This window comes from Kogia breviceps, chromosome 3 (assembly GCF_026419965.1).
Source record: "Kogia breviceps isolate mKogBre1 chromosome 3, mKogBre1 haplotype 1, whole genome shotgun sequence".
NCBI classification, from domain to species: Eukaryota; Metazoa; Chordata; class Mammalia; order Artiodactyla; family Physeteridae; genus Kogia; species Kogia breviceps.
In genome coordinates, this window is record NC_081312.1 from 167582350 (window position 1) to 167601383 (window position 19034).

A 19034-nucleotide genomic window follows, 5' to 3' on the forward strand; every position below is an offset into this window, starting at 1 on the left:
TGTTTGCTCTGAATAGAGCCTTTCTGTCTTAGTGTTGGAGTCTGCTAGACAAATCCTAATGTAACTTCTACCCACTTCTCTTCCATGTGTTATTTTGGGATCAAACTCAAATTGTTTTCAGTGTTTGTCAACTCTTAATTGAACCTAGAAAAAAAGAAAAACAGAGGATTTGTAAATGATAACTTTATTATTTGTTTCCAAGATGATTTTATGTTTCCTTAGCCCTGAGAATACTGTATGTAGCATGTTTTCCGAAAGAGTTTGTAATTAACTCACGTTAGAGACTGTCTTTGGGGAATAGGGGTGAGTGGGAAGAAATGTGATAAGTTGAAAATGCTTGAAACCCACTCGTAGTATATCATCACCAAGATAGCTTTGCGGGTTTATTGTTCTCTGCACCGGTGGTTGTTTATGGTATATTGCCATTCGGACTAAATTGCCGTCAGCTGGATTATATTGGCCTGTTCCTAAAAGGAACTTATATAAAGCAGAGGGCTTTTCTGGTGTTGATTTTCTAAAGCAGTAGAACATATTTCCAATGACGTTTTCCCACAAGAATATATTAGATAAGTTTGCAAGATGTAATATGTTTGAGTCCTCAAGGCAGATGAACAAATAGCTTTTGAGGTAAATGATTACGCTTCATGGCCCCCATGAGCCATCAAGTGTTTAAAGAGCCCAGATCGTTTAAGGCTCTGTAGTGGGTATAGAATTGTTATAACATAGGCTTCAAAGTCTTGGGGTTTTAAATGTTCAACATCAAAACTGTACATGGAAATGGACCTTTTAAATAATCTTAACTATCGAAGTTTTTTTGTCTTTGTGTTTGCAATGTTATTTGCAAAAAAGCGTAATGAAATAGAATGTCATTTGCAAAACGTAATGAAAATAAAAACAACTGATATTTTAAAAATTCTGTTTTAAACTGGAGCACTTGGTTTTGGATTGGAGTCGGGGATGAGTGTCTTTCTTTGTTTCACCTTTTGAATGATCATATGTGTGCATTGGGCTTCTTTTTTAATGTTTTTGAATTTTTACACAAATTTTAAACAGAAAATCTAAGACATGCTATCTTGGAATTGAGAAATTACAGGTGGAAAAATCTATGAATGCACCTTTGAACACGTTAGTTCAGATTTGCAGTGTTAGAATAAGATGCTGAGGAGAAGCTACCAGTAAATTAATACGAAATCTTATTTTTTTCACGTTCGGTGAGTAGCCTTACTGACAAGGAGAGAAAGTTATCCTGAGTCAACTTGGTGCATTAACCTTTTTGTTGAGTCCTCCCATGTTGGGATAACCGGAAAGATGTCTGTCAGGGTCTAATTAAACTGGACAGCAGTTCTAGGGACATAAAGTTGAAAGAGTCTTTGGAGACCATCTCACCAGACCTCCTTGTTTTATAGATGAAGAGGCTAGTAGAGGGGCAATGGGGCCAGTCCAAGAAGGCAGTGTAATTGCTGTTTCCCTCTCCCCGCTGAAATGAGAGGAACATGAGTCGTTCATTGAATGCCTTCTATGTACCAGGACACTTACGTACGCTGTCACAGTAGATATGCAGGGTGGGTATTGCACCCATTTTACAGGTGATACTTAAAGAGATTACATTCTTGCACATGCCGTGTAGGCAGTAAACGGCAAAGTTGTGGTTTGCTTGTGTGTGTGTGCGTGTGCGTGTTATATAAATGCATGTTTATGTGTTGATGAGGAGAGAAGAGAGGACTGTGAGTTTTTGTTGGGAAACCATAATTGTCACTTGAGAATGATGGAGCATTATAGGAAATACATATCACCGATTCAGGATTGACTCTATAATTTGATTCAAATTAGTGAATTCATCACTCTCTTGTTTGATTCAAATTCACACTGTTATTCCATATGCTAATGAACTAAAGAGAATATACTTTAATTAAAAACTTTTTTTTGTTTACTGAGTACCAGCGAGATGAAGGTCAAAGACCTTGAGTTCCTTTTTTTTTCCATATGGCATTTAAAGTATATTTAGGGAATACCATTACCAATAATAAAATACAGCACTGAGATTCGTCACCCGATTCCTTGATAGACATGAGAGGAAATTAAAATGCAAAGACTCTAAAAGAAGAGCTGTGTATATGGTTCTTTATGGAAATTTTTAAAGAAGCATTTTCAGGTGGGATTTCTCAGTGCCTATTTCAGTATCATCTGCTTCCTGAAACAGAAAACTCCTCCCACATTGGCATTTTAGAACACTAATGTTATCTTTGATCTGGGTTAGAAGTATTATTTTAATTGTTGAGTATTGCTATTTAATTGTAATTTGCTGGATTGAGATTACTCTGGCATCTCTTGATGAGATGCTTTGAGCTGGGAGGAATAAGAACCTTGCAAGACAAGATGAAAAGAAGATAAGATTTTCAGGTATGAACCTAGTGGTTCATGGGATCATTAAGAATGTTTTCCATCTCCAAGTGGTTACCTACTCCCCCCACCCCTGCTCTCACCACTATAATAATAGTACATTTGATCTCTGATAAAAGACTGCAGTTTCCTTCCTTTTTTTTACATAAATCCCCAGACTTTTCATTTCTCCTTACTCTTACCTTGTGGTTTTCTTACAGGTTCAACATTCATTCCCTTCTCATGAAAAGACAGGTAATAATCTGATAAACATGATCATGGTTGAGGCTTATATGTAGACATGGATGATGGGGGGGGTCTGCTGTCACTGTAGCAACCAACCCCACAGCTGTTTATACTACCAGTATCTCTTATTTGCATTTCATTGGAAAACCTGGGTATTTTCAACACATTACAAGGAGCCCAATGATAGATAAATCAGTAAGTCATTGATGTTTTTCACTTCCTATGCTGAACCTCACCCAAATTTTAAAAGTCTTTATTTCCAATTTAGAGTGTTAGTACTGGAGGGTTTTGTTTTTTTCAGGGGAAGCTTGGATTTTTGCTTTGTGTGGTGGATTAGGCCATCACGAAGAGTTAGCAATTTCTCAGTGTCATATTTGTTCTACAGAACTGCGGAAGGGGGAGGCTTTGGAAAGTACGAATGATTTCCAGTTCTTTAGCACCTCCCCGTTCCTCGTGCCCTTGTGTGTGTTTCCACTATCAGGGAGCTGGTGGGGAATATAAGGAAGCCAGCTACGGTGCTGTGCTACTTGTGTAGCAGTGCAGAAAATGCATTTTTATTTTTCCTTAAGAAAAAGCTCTTGCTGAACTTCAAGGGAAACGGAGCTGCACATTCCTGGAAAAACCTTGGTGGGAAACAAAAACTAATTAGCACGGTAAATGTGATGCTCGCAGGTAATTGTAAAATAATTATCCCCCTTTAGCATCATCACTGTTTAATTGTGCCATCCAATATTCTCATGCTCTGAATCTAGATGTGAAGGGGTGGAACCCCCCCATCCCCTCCTGGGACTGTCTTTTTCATTTACTGTGAGCTTTAGACTCTTTGGAAAGGACTTTAAAAAGAAAGGGGGAAACATACAGGGGATTTTCAGCAGCTTCACTCTGCCCATTTGTTCTGAATCACGACGGAAAGTGATTACTCCAACTAGTTTTATAGAAATACAATTCCACTTATGTGGTTGAAATGCCTTGTGAGCATATTTGAGATTTACGCTTTCACAGCGCTACCCCCAGAGTTTTATGAACAGTCGGTTTTATGAACTGCAGATTGTATATTATGTTCAGATACTGAGAGTGATGCTTTAAAATCAGCTGATGGTTTAAAATGGAATGCTAATAAATATGTAATCATATGGCTCTCAAAATGACAGATGAGTACAAATTCGGTTTTTGGTTAAATTTTAATTACTCCATTTGAATGAATGCCTCAGAGCCAACTTGCTGGCAAATTACTAGACCTTTTTTTTTTTTTTTTTTTTTTTTTTTCAGTTTTCCCTCCTAAATATGTATGTAAATTAAGTTTAGGCTGCATTTAGACGAAAATACCATTTTGGTTTATTATTCTCAACTTTTCTGCCAGACTTGTATGGCCTTTTACTTAAGGTCAGATTTTAAATAAAGAAACCTATTTGAAAGAGACCTCAGTTTAAATGATCTGTTCTCCCTTTCCATCAGCAGAAAGGTAAGAGACAGATAGATACAGAATTCCTTTAATAGTGATAGTGATTTAAAAATGGAGTATGTGAAGTGTTTGGATTTTAAGCCTTAATAATGAAAGAAGTCAGGTTTGTTTTCTCAGGGAGATTGTTTATGGCTCTGTCATGACCATGGAAATCAAGTTCCCCCAACCCAGCAGCTGCTTTGTCTGACATTTGTAGGCTCAAACAGGACTGAAGATTTCCGGAGGTTCACAGATGATGGTGCTGACTCACTCCTCAGAGAGAAGGCAATTAATTTCAGCTGATTTCTTTGACATTTGACATCATTTTTGCACAGCTTAAAAAAAAAATTTTTTTTTGAGTGTCATGGGAGTGAATAGTTCTTCAGCTTCCATACTGGGGTCGAAAATTGTATGTTTTTATGCTGAAAGGCTTAATTTTCATGTCTTTTCAGAAGGGAGTTCATAGCTGGACTTGGGCTCATTAAATTTTTTTTTCAATTTAAATTTGTTTATTTTTGGCCGCATTGGGTCTTCGTCACTGCATGCGGTCTTTCTCTAGTTGCCGCGAGCAGGGGCTACTCTTCGTTGCAGTGCACGGGCTTCTCATTGTGGTGGCTTCTCTTGTTGCGGAGCATGGGCTCTAGGCGCACAGGCTTCAGTAGTTATGGCATATGGGCTCAGTAGTTGTGGCATACAGGCTTAGTTGCTCCGTGGCATGTGGGATCTTCCTGGACCAGGACTCAAACCTGTGACCCCTGCATTGGCAGACGGATTCTTTACCACTGCGCCACCAGCAAAGTCCCGGGCTCATTAAATTTTAAGGTGGTATTTTAGATCCTTTTCCTTGAATGATGTCTTCCTATCTCCTGGTCTCCCACAATAACAGGAAAGTTGTACCACATTTATGTGACACAAAATCAGTTGGTCCTTTTGGCTAAAAGAGGAAAATAATTTGTTATTCACCTGGCTGTAAATGTGTATATAAAATGTGCACACACAGGTATATATATATATGTATGTAAATATAGGTGTAATATATATATGGAAAACTAGCTTGGCCATAATTCCTTACTTTCTTAAAATATCTTCCATTTAATGGCCTTTGGCTCTAAAAGTTAGGAAATATGTGTACAATGTAACATGTGTTTAATGGATTCTTACCTTCATAACTGAAACGTTTAAGATTCAAGAAGGTTTAACATCTTGACCAAAGCTGTACTTTATATTAGTGACACTGCTAGAAGTAGTTCTTAGGACTTTGTTTTGACTCTTTGGCCCAGAACCTCAGAGTAGCTTTTGTTAAAGGACAGAAAAGAGGTTCACTGTGATGGTACTGTCATACCTTCTGGGTGAAAAGCTAAGACTCTTCCCACCGAGCTGAGTGGCTTTTCTCTCCTTGCCAAAAAGTCCCCAGACTTGGGGACGTTTCTCAGTTGCAGTTGAGTTGTTGCTATTGTCAAGACCTTATAGGTTTCAAGTAGGAAGAAAGAAAAACTCTTCACAGAAGCCTGACAGTAGACCCTCCACTGATATTTTTTCGTGTAGACACGCTGGTGCCCACCAGACCAACTTCCTCACCTTTTGCTTCTTGCCTGCTGCCGCCATCTTGTATGGTCCATACTGTTATCCCATAGCTTCCTATCGCTGTTGAAAGGAGAGCTCAAATTTTTGATTGTGTCTAGTGGGACTCCAACACATCAGCTGAACATCTTAAAAAGGCTAAAGTTACGAGAGATCTGTGCAGCTGTAAGGCGGTAAATTGGTGTAAACCTCCTTCAACATGCACGCACACCTCTCACCCAGTTTTCTCTGTGCGTCTCCAGAGTAGACCTTGGGTGTCACACAGGTGAAGCAAATGCAGGCTGGAATCTGACATTTCATTTTCTCCTTGGAAAAAAAAAAAAAATCTTTGGGGAATAACAAAAGTGAAAGATAATAGGAAAAAGCGTAAGGAAGGAAAGCTTTTGGTAGCGGACTAATGGATATTCATTTTGTTATGCTTTGGCTCAGTGCTCCTGATTCTTTGTACCCTAACCCAGACTTCTTTAGGTCCTCAACAGAACAGCTCTTCCTGAAGTTTTCTTTCTGCCTTTCCTAGGTTTTCCTGATGTATATCTTTTCTGTTCTTCTTTTTGAATCTTCTCTAAGATTCAGTGGGCTTCTCTAAGCCCCATTAATTATCCCTTCTTCTGAACAGTTTGCTAAATGTCAAGAGAAGGGGCCACATCCGTCCAGAACACAGTTCTCAGAACCACAGTTCTCAGAAACCACAGCCTTGAGAGGGAGGACAGTGTCCAAACACCTTGGTCATCACTTGCAGTAAATTCCACTGGCACAGCTGTGTGTTTCTGTGCATAAAACTATATTTTGACTTCCTAGGCTATAGAAGGGGTGTTGAGTTTTCTGGTTGGGCAGAAGGGCAGCATATTTCGAATGATTAACTTTATGGATGTCATTGTCTTGGCCTGCTATATTTGGCTCTGCTGCAGCTGTGTTTGCCTTCTCAAAATTGTCACCAGGAGGCCTCCAACTGTAATTATTCCCTTCAGTTCGTGCTTGTAGCATCCTTCCTTGTGACTCCCGTGGTCCAGCCCTCCGTCTTGCCTGGGCATCAGGATTCAAAGGCAACACGCTAGCCCCGATGGCTCCTTAACACGGCTGGCAGCTCCATCTCGAGACAATAGCATTAAGTCATCTACATTTTACATTGTAATGCGACCTGTCAGGGTACTTCTTTCTTTTCACAAAAAGCCCATATTTTCCTCTTTTTTCCTACTTCTCTCTTCCTCTTCGACGGCAAAAAGTTGCTTTCAGCATCTCCTGACAGGAAATATTTCTTCCGTTTCTGTATTACTGGAGCACTAACGAGCAGGTTTTTACTTCTGGTGTTTCCAGGTCCCTCACAGAGCACCGTGTTGAAGAGGAGGCTTAAAGGCAGAGCATTTTTTTTTTTTTTTTCCCTGTTAGTTGAGCCCCTGCCACAGAATCTTCTTTTCTCTCAGGAAGATTTTGGGAAAGATTGTTCTTCGTGTAGAAACCATTTTAATTCTGTTGGCTATGTGTGAGTTTTAACCTTGAGTTAGAACTTCCTCATGGGTCGTTCCTGCCTGTCGGGGACGCTTGCCCTGCGTCGAGATCTGCTGTGTGTAGCAGAATGGCCTCACCAGTGACATGGCTTTATGGTCTCTCCAGCAATGCGTTAGAAGGTCATCCTTGGAGGCTAAGGGTCCTTTACTAAGCAAGAGTCTCCTGCCTTCCCCTGACTTGTCTTCTGACTTGTTCCATGCCCCCTTCAAGTCTCAGGTGACTTGTCAAGATTCCTCATCTAGAAAATAAGGATAATAAGATACGCTTCTTACCTGCGCCCCAGAATTATCGTGAAGCCAATGTCGGGAGAGGAGTTATAACCTAAATATTTTACAGCTTTGTGGTACTTAAGATCGACTGCAAGTTCACCTGCCTTTCCTGGGAGAATGAAACTCAGGGAAACTTCATTACAGCTGACCAGTTAATGTTTTCTCCCTCAGAACATTCATACTTTAAAGTCTCAGCCAAAGACCCATAAAGCAGTATGGCTTCCGTATAGACGTGCAGAAAATGCTCTGTCCCCGGGACCACATTAATAAGACTGATTTTTTTTTTTCTCTCTCTCTCTTTCTCCTCTTTCTGCTTGATGATCGAGAAATAAAATACAGTTTGTGTTCCAACTGTGAACTGGTGGTCAGACCTTGCATTCTGGGATGGGGTGAAGCAAAAAGCAATATCTCCATCCCGGTATCTCCATAAGTGCATTTGGAAAAGCCCATCTCTACATCAGCTGAAATAGATCTTGATTTTCTTACGGGAGGAGACTCAGCTGCACCATAGGAAGGCCGCTTCTCACGGGATGGGACTCCTAACCCCCGCAGAAACCCAACCCCTAAGAAAACAATTTCAGTGAACTCGGAGGAGAGTATTGTAGACCCTGCCACCTGCTGGCCTCATTAGGTGCTCCCGCCACAACATGCCAGGAGAGTCTCTGAAGGAGGAAGGGGCTTGGAAAAGGAATCAGTGACTTTAGGAGTCGGTGCACTGGGTGGAGGTTTGCATCACGCCACAGGGTTCATCATAGTTATTGTTTTTCTGCTGTACTATATACAGGCCCTTCTTCTCCTGACATAGCCGGTAAGGTCCTCGAAGTCCTGAGAAGCCAGAGCTGCTACAGCCAGTGTGAAGGTTTGCTCCTAACGTTTTAAGTCACTTCATTGATGAGGATCAGACATGCTCAGATTCAGTTGGGAAGCTCAGAGCGTCCTCTGAGTCCATTAGCTGAGGAGTGTCCTCCACCCGCAGCACCCACTCTGGCCAAGAGAGCGATGTTGCCTGTGAGACCCCGCCCCTGCCCCCCCTCCCCCAGGCCATGAACGTGACCTCCCAAACCAAGAATCCCTCACCCACACAGCAAACCACTTTTTGCTAGGCTGAACTCGGGCACTGTCCGAGATGACGGCTGTTTCTGACATTGTTGGGAGAGCAATGAGGTCTGTGGATGAAATCTGGCAGAATCTTTCGAGAAGAGTCTGCCTCGCAGATACCACAAATGTTTCTCTACAGATTGATGAGTTCTTTGTAGTTGGCACATTTTATCTTAGCGTCAGGGACGTCTAATTGACTTTATAGGCAGCCCTTCAATTGGGCCAAGATTTTGTGTCCAGCTATCATAAAAAGTGACCAAAATTAGACTCTTGTCAGCCTCAGAAGCCACAGGACGGCCTTGATCTCGCCTCTGACTGTGTCTTGTTTTTTTCAGGTCTACTCAGAATGTGATACTTCTGATCCAAATTGATTTTGAGTTGTCTGTTCAGTAAAATAATGATGTCTACCTAGAAGCCAAAACATGTTTTCTGGTGTCAACAAAACTGTAATTCTTTGACAGTGAAATACTTCTTTTTTAGTATGTTTCTCCTAATTCTGATTCCTAACGCTTTAAAGGATGTTGCCTTCCTGTGGGTACGCTTTTTGAAATGTTTTATGACATTTGCTGTCCTTGATGTAGGATATACTGTGGGTCAGCCATTAAGCTAAGGGATTTGTATAAATTATCAGTAATCTTCAGAAAACTTTTGCAAGGTAAGTTGTATTGTTCCAGTTTTGCAAATGAGAAAAGGGAGGTTCTAGAAGGTAAAGGCACGTATCTGTATCCATTTCCAAAGCCTGAGCTCTTTGAACTGTGCCACCTTCCATTCTGGCCCAGAAGGTTGCTTTGTCTTTTGAGGGATCCCTAGAACCTTGTATGACCATATATAGGTTGAACTTGTAGATGTGTTGGCGAATTGGCAGCTGAGTTTGTGGCTCCTGAGTATGAAATAGTTTCTTAGCTATGACCTAATAATAATAACCTGCTTTTTATGTGCTCTTTCACATAAATTTGATTTTGTTTCATAGCCAGACCAATTTCTGAGTTTAGAAGGCAGGAGTGTTGTAAAAGTTGTTAGAAGAAAGGGGCACCCTAGCAAAGTCAAGATATCTTAATGCCAGAGGCAGGGTCTTACTTACAGCTGAGATAAAGAAGCAATTTGGGCTTCCCTGGTGGCGCAGTGGTTGAGAATCCGCCTGCCGATGCAGGAGACACGGGTTCGTGCCCCGGTCCGGGAAGATCCCACATGCCGCGGAGCAACTAAGCCCGTGAGCCATGGCCCCTGAGCCTGTGCGTCCGGAGCCTGTGCTCCGCAACGGGAGAGGCCACAACAGTGAGAGGCCCGCATACCGCAAAAAAAAAAAAAAAAGAAGCAATTAACATTGAATGTTAAGGCGGCTCCTTATTCTTCATTTAAAAAGATCACTGCCTGAAAGAGAAAAACAAATACCGTATGCTAATACATATATATGGAATCTAAAAAACAAAAACAAAAAAGTTCTGAAGAACCTAGGGGCAGGACAGGAATAAAGAGACAGATGTAGAGAATGGACTTGAGGACACGGGAGGGAGAAGGGTAAGCTGGGACGAAGTGAGAGAGTGGCATGGACATATATACACTATCCAGTGTAACACAGATAGCTAGTGGGAAGCAGCCGCCTAGCACAGGGAGATCGGCTAGGTGTTTTGTGACCACCTAGAGGGGTGGGATAGGGAGGGTGGGAGGGAGATGCAAGAGGGAGGAGATGTAGGGATATATGTATACGTATAGCTGATTCACTTTGTTATACAGCAGCAACTAACACACCAGTGTAGAGCAATTATACTCCAATAAAGATGTTAAAAATAAATAAACTTAAAAAAGAACTGCCTCTTCCAGGAAGACGTTTCTTTGGGGGATTTCATTAGACACCTGGCATCCGACCCTGCATTTACTTCCAACTTCCTGATTTTTGCATTGATTTAGAGGAACACCTTTCTCAGGGTGCCTCCAGCCCAGAGTGTGCCTTCTTGTGAATTAGAATAAAGCTCTTGGGTGGCATTCGGTCCCCGTTGTCCCCCTCCTGTGGTGACTTGATGCTGTGTCCTTTCTATAGTTACTTGCAGTTTCACCTCCTCTTTCATAAATGAGCCAGAGGTGTTGGCAGTCGAATAAGTGTCTCTGAACGTGATAACACATAGATTTTAGATGATTGACAGTGGTGACCAACTCAGCCGTGGCCCCTGGTCCCTTTCAAGTGTCAGTACCCCTTTGACCTTTCCATAGCATTTTGCTCAAGTGCATAAACATTTGATGGGACTGGGTTTTCAGCGAATCAGAGATGTGTGTTTCCTGCGTAGCTATCCAGGGTAAGGGGAATGGGTAATAGAAAAGTTAGCGTAGAATTCATGCCTGGGTTGGTCTAACCCACACCACCATTTCATACCAGATATTAGCTTGTAGAAATGCCTTCACTCTTAGCAGGAGACGCGCGTTGTAACCTAAGAGGATGTGATTGGAGTGGAGTTTTCGGGCTCCATGTGCTTATTGTATTCTTGCTACTGATGCAAACATTATCTGTAATTACATTTTCAAGTGACTGGAAATTGCAGGCTTTGTTGAACAAAAATACAGCCAAAGAACGGAATGTATATCCACTCCACCCTCATTATAAGGCTTTCAGAAATCAAACTATAAGGCCCAATGCCGTGGCTCTCAGCAATATGATACCAACTCCATTCTCTGATGTTTGAACACTTCGTCAAAATGCTGGCTTCCCGATGATAATCATAAAATTGGAGCAAAATGTTGTTACTCTTTTAGCACTTTGCCGGCTCCATTGTCAATGCTGTCACAGTGACGGCACCTCTCCCAAATCCTCTTTCCGGGATGTAAAACCAGAAACCACGATTTGATTTATATCCAGGCATGGTGGGCCAAGTTGAGGGAGTTGGTTGAGGTGAAGACATTGTTGCCTTCTTGGGACAGACACTGTTATATCTATACAACATTATATTGTCTTCAGGCAGCCTCACCTCCCACCTAGGGTGCAATTAAAAAAAGGAAAAAAAAGATTGTCTCCATGGAGACCTACTGCAAGGTAAACTCTTACCTTGGACTTAGAGCCTGGCCATGGGACGAGGAAAACATTCTGGCCAACCTTGCTCTTCTAGACACAGGAGAAGACCCCATGTCTAATTTCAGAGAGAGCTTAAACCATGTGGAATTTTAAAAAAAGAGAATCTGACATGTCTGACCTTAGTATTTTGCCTATCGTTGATTAGCATCTGAAAATCCAGGGAACCTATGAAATAGAAAATGTTCCCTGGTTTTTGGGTGGAAAGCAAACGGGAGGAAGAAGTTATGGTGACATTGTTACTGTTAATTTGTTTATGAGGTATTAAACTTGTCATTTTCATGATGGTTCACAAAATCACAGCTCACTCTCTAGGCCCTAGTAGAGTTCAAACTCTTAGCAAAACTAAAGAAAAAAATCATTGTGATGCTTTAATCCAAAAAAGGAGCAGAGCACTTGGGTCAGGCTGCTCAGAAAACCCACCAATCTTTCCTGATTCTGTCGAGTTCTGCTCTTTCAGGTAGGACCCCCATGTCATCAAAGAAGTGTTTAACAGGTCATAATTGAAGTGTGGACAGTTGAAATCCATTTAGTCCTGTTATATACCTGGTAAATTGGATGCTCCCGTGTGTGTGTGTGTGTGTGTGTGTGTACATATACACACATATGTATGTTACCTTTTCTAACAAATTATACACTCAAACATGTATACAGTTGGATTTTGGACAGACCACTTTATACTGTAATAATAAAATTACTTTCAGTATTTTTAACATTTATGGAGCTGAAATGAGATAATTTGGAGGTCCAAGTAAAGGGCTTTCTGTGTAATACAATGCATCAACAAGGGTTGTGTATGTGTGTTTCATTTTTTAAAATGTAAAGGGATTGTTTTAGCTGTTGACGCTTCTTTTGCAGCGGAAACTGGGAGACCTAGCCAGTCTCCATAATATAATTGCCCGATTGTGAGGTATAAATGAGGGCAGCTTAATTTGTGTTTCACCAACTCTCTCTGTAGATTACAAACACTCCTTCATGTTCAGCAGCACACTTTTTTTTTTGACAGGTTATGTGTTGATGTCTGTAAGTGCCTGGGCTTCCAATAGCTTGGGTTCTTAACCAATCAGCACAACTTACTTTAAGAAATGTAATTAGCCTAGAACCAAAGTTAATTAGCTTTTAAAGTTGTCTGATTCTCGGGGTTTCTTGTTTGCTGCTACAATAGCAAATTGATTTCACTGTGGTGTAGTAGATAGAACGGGGGAGCCAGGAAGTGTGTAGTTGTTTTACAGTTTGTCCTGCAGATTGAATAGTTAAAATTAAGTTGGACAGCTGAGGAGTTGAGGATTTATGAGTCACAGCTGACCTGTTATTTGGCTGAATTGATCAATTGTTCTGTGGAAGCTACCTAAATGTTTTCTGTACTGAAATCTGTTTCTTTTTTTTTTTTTTCTTTTTATAACTCTGAAATTCCTGCTAGTGAACAAGAGTTGCAGCGTGTATTGTCAACCTCAACACAAACATTTGAAGTCTCATAATGTACTGAATGGTTACCACCTGTTCTTGGTGTTACAGAATCTTCTAGAGTGTTAACAGTGGTTCATATTTTAAGTTAAACATTTGGTTACTCTGAGCTTTTGTCTATCACTGTTTCTTTTTCTGGGATATACTGGTTTAAGATGAAGAAGGCTTTGCACTATTTGCTTCGGGTTCTGTTAGATTAGTAAAGGATTTTCTTGTTAGAAAAAAAAAATTTTAACTGTTACATCTTTCTGAAGACCTTCGTATATTTTGGAGATTAATCCTTTGTCCATTGTTTCATTTGCAAATATTTTCTCCCATTCTGAGGGTTGTCTTTTCATCTTGCTTATGGTTTCCTTTGCTGTGCAAAAGCTTTGAAGTTTCATGGTGAGTGGGAAGCTGCTGCCTAGCACAAGATCAAGATGCTTTTTGATGACCTAGAGGGATGGGATAGGGAGAGAGGGAGAGAGGCTCAAGAGGGAAGGGATATGGGGATATATGTATACGTCTAGCTGATTCACTTTATTGTACAGCAGAAACTCACACAACACTGTGAAGCATTTATACTCCAATAAAGATGTGGGAAAAAAAAAAGACCTTCGTTCGGCATCCTGTAGATCAGATGAGGGAAATATTATATTGCCTCATCAATTTTTTTTTTTTTTTTTTTTGCTATACCTAAATCCTTCCTAGAAACCTTACAAATATTATTACTAAGAACACCAAGTGGAAGAAACATGGTCTCTTGGGGGTGATGTGCATGTACATTTATGATCTCGGCCGTTTGGATTGTAGAATCCAAGCAGCCTGAGAGACGGGGGAAAACAACATTAACCAAAATCTGTAATATTGCATTTCTTTCCCATCTAAAAAAGCTGCAAGAGTAATAGTGCCTTCCCTACTCCATTAGGTCTGACTGGATCAGGTATGATCCACAGAAATAATTGTGCAAGCAAAGAAATCTGGATTTTTATCCTGTCGAACCTTTTGCTCGCTCAGCTTCCTTTAGACAAACTCTTGATTTTACTCTAGATCTGGAATCTCGAGAACAAGTAGGCATGGAGAGTGAAAATAAGCTGATGTCATAGCGGCCACTTAACTGGTGCTCCAGATATGACCCCCAGGTTGGAACTCAAAACACAGTGCGTACGTGTCCTGGTTTGCTGGGATACTCCCAGTTTGTACCTGTCATCCTGGCATCATCACTAATAGCATCCGCCTTTCACTCTAAAAAGTGTCCCAGTTAGGACGGTAAGTTACGTGGCCCCCCTTCTCATGTCTGATCCTGTATCACTAGCTTTCTTAACTATAAACATGTTTGCCAGCTTTAAAAAGTCTATACAAAGGACTAACCCAAACCTTTGCACAAAAAGGATTATCCATGCTTCGAAACATTCAGCAAAAGCAATTTCTAGCCTCTCTTTCTCTGACCCATTCCCTTACCTAAAGTTATTCAAAATGGAACAGAAGTTTCCTCGCTGTTTTTAGTGTGTTAGTACCCTGCTGGGCACCTTGCGACAGGCTAGCTCATTAACTTACGTTTCTTTTTACGTGTCTTTCTAAGCAGAATCTCTTGTCCTGGGAAATTCCCGTGGACGGCTTTGTCTGATCACCCTTCCTCCAGCACGTGGGTTCAGTGTTTGAGGACCCTGAGACCAGATTTACACAGCTGCCTTTCCCTTCAGTTCCGTTAAATTCATGAAATAACGTTGCCCCATTCTGGAAAGCTCAACTAGGTGGCTCAGTTCTGTTAAGATTCAGCTAGCGCGTGTCGAGGGCCAAAAAAATGATCTGATGGCGCGGACTTTGTTCGTCCTCACACGGCCCGCGGTGAGACAGTAACAGCCAGAGTCCAGCCAAGGTATTAATGATGACCCCAGGGTGCCCACCTATATTTTTGAATTTTAATCTCTGGTATGCTTTTTTGTCCTCTTCCACACTAATTGGTCTTTCTCTTTTGGTGCTGGAACGTCAGAGGATTTGTGCAATCTGTGTTTAAAATCGATTTCCTGATTTTTAACATTTATACCCAGCTGTTTGTTATTCAGTGCAGCCATCAGCATCCAGGTCTCAGTGGACCATGTAATGTGCAGCTGTAGCCAGATGTAACGCTTTTGCTCCCTAAATGTTTCCATTAGAAGCTTAGAGAGGCAGGCTAAAGACGGCTGATAACCAGGTTGCCGGCATTAATTTACCCTCTGGAGCTACACACATTCTGCCTGGCAATTGTATTTCACGACCAACAAGCAGAGCAGCATCCCTGGTAGTAATGTTGACACTGTATATATCAAGTACATCCACACAGATATGAAAGGTACTTGTACCGCTAATTCAGGCGGCAGGAAGCTGTCTGATCTGCATGCATAAATACTCTGGAAGTAAGGTTGCTCTCAAGAAACGTCAGCCAGGATTCGTATCCAACCTTGGCCCAGATTAAAATAGGTTCATAAACTAGTCTCTTGAAGAGAACGTTTCTTGGGAAAAATAATTTTAGGATCATTTCTCTGCCGTCTATAGTCAAACCTTGTTTCTAATTTGCATTTATTATTCAAATCTGTGTTTCCTTTTGTATTTGTATGATGTATCTTTGTTTAGAGGCTACAGCTTCTACTAAATTTAATTACTTCCCTCGGAGGCTTTAACTTGAGGGCAGCTTCTATTAATTGTTAATTACATTCCCCGGCCATTTACACAGCAAAGGTGCAGTTAACCAATTGAGTGAGGGTCTCTTCTGTACAGTGATAAGCGACTTCTCCAGTCTCAATATTTATGTTTCTATGGGGACCGATTTTTATTTCTCTAATCTTATCTTTTATTAAACATAAAAGTAGACATTCCAGTGATATATTGGCCATTCCTATGATCCAGTGTTGTTGTATATCCCAGGGAAGTACATGGGAATCATATTTGGCTCTGTGTTGCCATCTGGTGGTGTATTGATCGTTTTTTAGCCTTCTTAGACCAGTTTCTGATGGGAAGATGGTACCCCAGGGTCTGTTCCTTTCTTAGTTTTACCCCACAGCCTCTCTGGGGATTTAAAATTAGCCTCTTTCCCCACTGGTGGCCGAGGGAAGTATCACTATGGCTCAGTGTTTCTTGTGTCATTAAGTACACACTGCATGTCTTCTAGATATTAGGCATCTTGCATTACTCAGTCTTTGATTCTCAGCTTGTCGTTCTCAACCTTGCTTTTCTTGACGGCTTATATCCTCAACTAACCTGTCCAGCCTCGCTGGGGTGGGGGGAAAACTATGTCTCAGCGTTTGATCTGGGTTTCTATCTGGGTGTCCTTTGGTGAGCGGTGTTTCTGCCTCAGTGGCCGGGCTTCAAGTCAATCGTGGGAGCTGGTGGATGGAGGCCGTCTGCTCGTGACGGCTGCTTCCTGAGTGAGAACCCTTGAGTTGGCCGCAGTTCCATTTCAACAGTTTATTAAGAGCATTATGAATCTCAGGAAGGGTTTGGTAATTTACTGAAAAAACAGTGAGAGTTGTTTGTTCATTTATTTATTACATGTGATATTTCACAAGATGAAGTTACCTCCCAGCCCAGGCTGGGCTATTTCATTTCTTACTGACATTTCTGTCTCCTCTTTGAAATGGATCTGCCATAATAGTTGGTTTCCGTGTCATGATGTGCTTCTCTTCCATAGCCTCAAAACTTTAAAAAAAAATCATAGAGGTAGAGAGCAAGAAAGAGCCAAGCTATAGGTTGAATTAATGAACAGGACAAAGTGGAAAGCATTAAATCCTTCGTTATCGAGGAGCTAGCTTAGGTTTATAGCAAAACCAAAGTGATGTTAGTTTGTGGTTTTTAGTGGATTTTGTCAAAATGCTTGACAGTGGAGAGGGGGAAGGGTAAACTGGGATGAAGTGAGAGAGTGGCGTGGACATATACAGACTACCAAATGTAAAATAGATAGCTAGTGCGAAGCAGCCGCATAGCACAGGGAGTTCAGCTCGGTGCTCTGTGACCACCTAGTGGGGTGGGATAGGGAGGGTGGGAGGGAGATGCAAGAGGGAGGAGATATGGAGATACCTGTATATCTATAGCTGATTCACTGTGTTATAAAGCAGAAACTAAGACACCATTGTAAAGCAATTATACGCCAATAAAGATGTTAAAAAAAAAAAAATGCTTGACAGTGCCTAGACCTCCAGTAGATAGCCGTGCTAAGTTAGAAATCTACCATCTCTGATAGCAAGAGATGCCAAAGGCAGGCATGTGCAGTGCTGTCTGTCCCTCAGCTGCTAGAGGTGGCTGCCTCTGGAGGGACCAAGCCACACTGGGCAGAGAGGAGCCTGGGTCAGATTGGGGCATGGGTGGGGAACGACCCACTTCAGCCTCACTGGAGAAATGACTTCCCTCTACCCCACCTGCATTCTGGCTTCTCTTTGTGAAATCCTCTTGCATCTGGCCTATATTCTTAAGGTTAAAAAAAAAAAAAAAAAAGCTTCTAATTCTTAGAAAAGAATGTGTGGAAGGTGATCTGCACTGTGTTATATTGCCAGGTTGTGCTGGTGGAGGTATGTGGTGTGTGAAACTGTGTGGCTTATTAAGTTATTGATATAGGAGGGTTGTCGACTTAGGCAAGGTGTGAAGATAATCCTATTAGAAAGTGATTACTCTTCTACCGGAAGTGCATTAAAAGAGTTATGGTGCTGGGACAGAAGGAATCCTGACAGAATTTCTGGGATCAATTCAATATTATGCAGTACACAGCCATCAAAATGAATTCTGGAGTGAAACTTAGAATATCCATTGCAGCACTGATTTCGTACATATTATACCCATCCATGTAGAGATCAGACATAGATTACAAATGGTCGTGGGGTTCAATGCTCTTTCTTAAGGTTTTTTTTAAATTGAAGTAGAGTTTATTTATAATGTGCTAATTTCTGCTGTACAGCAAAGTAATTCAGTTATACATATATATATTCTTTTTCATATTCTTTTCCATGATGGTTTATCACAGGGTATTGAATATAGTTCCCTGTGCTAGACAATAGGACCTTGTTGTCTATCCATCTTATATATAATAGTTTGCATCTGCTAATCCCAAACTCCCAAGGATTATGGTTTTAAAATGTGCTATAACCTTTTGTATAAATGTCCCACATAAAACTCTTTTAATATTTGAAACCCCCATGTATGGGCTTGAAATCAGATAATTAGGCTAAATTATACAGGTTGGGTTCATTTTTCTTAAAGCATTTCTGGCAGGGATGAAACTCCATTATTAAACGTGATTTTGGAATTAAAACTGGAAAGCTTTACAGAATCTTGGAAGCGGAGGGAGGGGTAGCACCTTCGGTGGGAAGCCGACTGCCTTGCCCTCCCATTCCATCCCCGCCCCCACCGCCGCCTCCCACAGCCGAGCACCCCGTACTCGCCTGGCATCCTGTATCTGTGTGCCCGCAGCAGCATCCTGAGTCCTGTTCCACCTCTCCCATTAGACTATGGTACCCTGAAATCGGAAACCAAGACTCAGTGAGCCGACGCCCACAGCACCTAGAACTTCATACAACTGAGGGGGGGTGAGGGTGCGTCACGTTACGTGAAAAAGAAAGAAGAGTCGAGAACTAACATTGCTAGGATTGAAACGAACTGAGCAAATTCTCCTGGAGCTCCTGCCATAGGCCAGCCAGGGTGTGGGACACACAGGCAAAAAGCATGTCATCGGAGCTGACATCGGCACTTCCTGAAATCCTTGAGTTCAGATTCTTAGGGCACCAAGCTGAGTGCCCTAAAACTGGACTTCAGGACTCTTTGGCTGTGGACTTAGTCATTGACCTCTAGAGGCACCACTTTGCCTTATTTGTCCAGGTGTACGTTTGAGTCCTTACGTAAGTGTTATGAACTTCTAAATGCACATTATTACAGAAAAAAAATTTAAGAATCACAAGTTTGTTTTTAAAGCTTTATTGAAAGCCACTCAGTGGAAAATAGGTGTTAAGTGTGCTTCATAACTCTGGTCATTGAAGTAGGAACTTGCATA

General features: G+C 41.4%; 1 protein-coding gene across 27 annotated transcripts in view; it reads left to right on the plus strand.

Annotated features, from left to right (window-relative positions):
* Nucleotides 1-19034, plus strand: part of CELF2 (CUGBP Elav-like family member 2) — an 838781-nt gene that overhangs the window by 528846 nt on the left and 290901 nt on the right. For 2 of the 27 annotated variants that reach the window (XM_067030248.1, XM_059058985.2), the window contains one exon: nucleotides 2601-2634. The exons of the other annotated variants lie outside the window; for them this stretch is intronic. The gene's annotated coding sequence lies outside the window, so the exon portion shown is untranslated. The remainder of the gene's footprint in view (nucleotides 1-2600; nucleotides 2635-19034) is intronic. 27 annotated transcript variants of the gene reach the window in all.